Source organism: Styela clava, chromosome 15 (genome assembly GCF_964204865.1).
Source record: "Styela clava chromosome 15, kaStyClav1.hap1.2, whole genome shotgun sequence".
In the NCBI taxonomy this organism is placed as follows: domain Eukaryota; kingdom Metazoa; phylum Chordata; class Ascidiacea; order Stolidobranchia; family Styelidae; genus Styela; species Styela clava.
In genome coordinates this window covers 3,547,501-3,550,000 of record NC_135264.1, presented here as the reverse complement: position 1 = coordinate 3,550,000, position 2,500 = coordinate 3,547,501, and the positions used below count along the sequence as shown (strand labels likewise).

The 2,500-nt window shown below is 61.1% G+C and overlaps 3 non-coding genes across 3 annotated transcripts in view; all 3 read left to right on the top strand.

Annotated features, from left to right (window-relative positions):
- Window positions 1-594, top strand: part of LOC144413342 (small subunit ribosomal RNA) — a 1,810-nt gene extending 1,216 nt beyond the window's left edge. The window contains exon 1 of the ribosomal RNA XR_013469376.1: window positions 1-594. This exon is cut by the window's left edge and continues 1,216 nt beyond it. This is a non-coding gene — a ribosomal RNA (small subunit ribosomal RNA).
- Window positions 595-892: 298 nt separating this feature from the next.
- LOC144413227 (5.8S ribosomal RNA) lies at window positions 893-1,046 on the top strand. Its single transcript, XR_013469264.1, has one exon. It is a non-coding gene; the product is annotated as a 5.8S ribosomal RNA (ribosomal RNA).
- Window positions 1,047-1,334: 288 nt separating this feature from the next.
- The window catches only part of LOC144413563 (large subunit ribosomal RNA), a 3,318-nt gene continuing 2,152 nt past the window's right edge, over window positions 1,335-2,500 (top strand). Inside the window, exon 1 of the ribosomal RNA XR_013469474.1 lies at window positions 1,335-2,500. This exon is cut by the window's right edge and continues 2,152 nt beyond it. This is a non-coding gene — a ribosomal RNA (large subunit ribosomal RNA).

Genomic DNA, 2,500 nt, shown 5'->3' with positions numbered 1-2,500 from the left:
GCCCGGACACAGGTAGGATTGACAGATTGAGAGCTCTTTCTTGATTCTGTGGGTGGTGGTGCATGGCCGTTCTTAGTTGGTGGAGCGATTTGTCTGGTTAATTCCGATAACGAACGAGACTCTGGCATGCTAAATAGTTACGCGACCTTCTCGGTCGGCGTCTAACTTCTTAGAGGGACTAGTGGCGTTTAGCCACACGAGATTGAGCAATAACAGGTCTGTGATGCCCTTAGATGTCCGGGGCCGCACGCGCGCTACACTGAGTGAAGCAGCGAGTGTCTAACCTAGGCCGAAAGGTCCGGGTAACCCGTTGAACCTCATTCGTGATTGGGATAGGGACTTGCAATTGTTTCCCTTGAACGAGGAATTCCCAGTAAGCGCAAGTCATCAACTTGCGTTGATTACGTCCCTGCCCTTTGTACACACCGCCCGTCGCTACTACCGTTTGAATGGTTTAGTGAGATCCTTGGATCGGCCCCGTCGCGGCTGGCAACGGCCGCGTCGGCGTGTCGAGAAGACGATCAAACTTGATCATTTAGAGGAAGTAAAAGTCGTAACAAGGTTTCCGTAGGTGAACCTGCGGAAGGATCATTACCGAAGGTGGTGGTAGGCCCCGGCCGACCGCGCACTTAATTGTCTTTGGGTGCCGCCGAGAGGGCGGCCGTCAATCGGGGTTCCGCCCCGTGCGACACGCGTAACACGTTGGCATAGCAAGGCAGCCGAGTGCGATGGTGGCTTCTGGGCACCGCGCTCGATGTGCCGCCGGCCTAGCCCGGCGGTCGCTCGGCGCCGTTTGTTGGTGTTTTTGTGCAGTTGTTGTCGGTGGTGGTTTTGTGGTCGATCCCACAGTGTGACGTCCGCGCGCTTCGGCGCCGGGCGAAACGTCGAGGACGACTCTTAACGGTGGATCACTCGGCTCGCGAGTCGATGAAGGACGCAGCTAAGTGCGAGAAGTAATGTGAATTGCAGAACACATTGAACGTCGACCTTCTGAACGCGAATTGCGGTCTCGGGTCAATCCCGGGATCGCGTCTGCCTCAGGGTCGCGTTCGTCCTCACCCGAGGGCCGTCGCCTGGCCTCTGCGAAGACGGCCGGGCGTCGCCCCAAATTGAAGCGGTCGCCGAGCTTTCTCGGCGCGACCGCGTGTCCCGTACACCGCCGGCCCCTCGACGTGTTCAACTACGTTCGAGGGGCGGGTCCAGGTCGGTCGGTCCGGTCACGAGATCAAGACCGACCGTGGGCCAAGGCGGCGACGGTACGCGCTCGGTCGGCGCCGGCGGCGACGACTTGCGATGCCAGCGGGCCGTGTAAGAAGCGGCCCGCTTGACACATACGACCTGAGTTCAGGCGAGAGCACCCGCTGAATTTAAGCATATTATTAAGCGGAGGAAAAGAAACCAACAGGGATTCCCTGAGTAACGGCGAGTGAACCGGGAAGAGTCCAGCGTCGAATCTGCGCGCTTTTCGAGCGCGCCGAGTTGTGACGTACGGAAGTCCCAGTGCGGCTGACGGCGAGCGCCGGTGTCCTTCTGATCGAGGCCTCGTCCCACGGCGGGTGTTAGGCCCATAGGGGCGCTTGCCTTGGCCGCTTCGGGTCTTCTCGGAGTCGGGTTGTTTGGGAATGCAGCCCAAAGCGGGTGGTAAACTCCACCTAAGACTAAATACGGTCGCGAGACCGATAGCGGACAAGTACCGTGAGGGAAAGTTGAAAAGCACTTTGAAGAGAGAGTTCAAGAGTACGTGAAACCGTTGAGAGGCAAACGGGAGGGCCCGTCAGGTCGCCGGCTCGCTTTCAGTTGGGTGCGGGGGCGCGCCGTCTCGGTTCGCGGACGCTTAAGGCGCCGCTGCCGAGTCGGCTCGCGCACCGTCTCAGCGCACTAGCGACCGGCGCGGGTCACGACCGGTTTGCCGTCGGTCTAAGTCCCCGCGCGAAGGTGGCCTCCGCTCCGGCGGGGGTGTTACAGCGCGCGGGCGGTGCGGCCCGGCGGCGGATCGAGGAAAGGATGCCGCGCGCTCTCTGTGTGCGGCCGTCGCCGTTCGGCTGGCTTGTCGTTCGCCTGCACTGTACGCAGTGCCGGTGTTCGGCGGGCTGCCGCTTCGGTGGCGCGCCGTCGACGCGCTCGGGGTCCGTGGCCACGTCGGCCACCCTCCCGACCCGACTTGAAACACGGACCAAGGAGTCTAACATGAGCGCGAGTCGTCGAGTGGTTCGAGACTCGCAGGCGAAATGAAAGTGAAGGCGGCCTTTGGCCGAACGAGGTCGGACCCGGAGCCCCGTGCGGGCGCCGGCGCACGACCGACCGATCGCACCCGCTCTGCCGGGGCGGTCGCGCAAGAGCGTCCATGTTGGGACCCGAAAGATGGTGAACTATGCCTGGGAAGGTCGAAGCCAGAGGAAACTCTGGTGGAGGACCGTAGCGATTCTGACGTGCAAATCGATCGTCCTATTTGGGTATAGGGGCGAAAGACTAATCGAACCATCTAGTAGCTGGTTCCTTC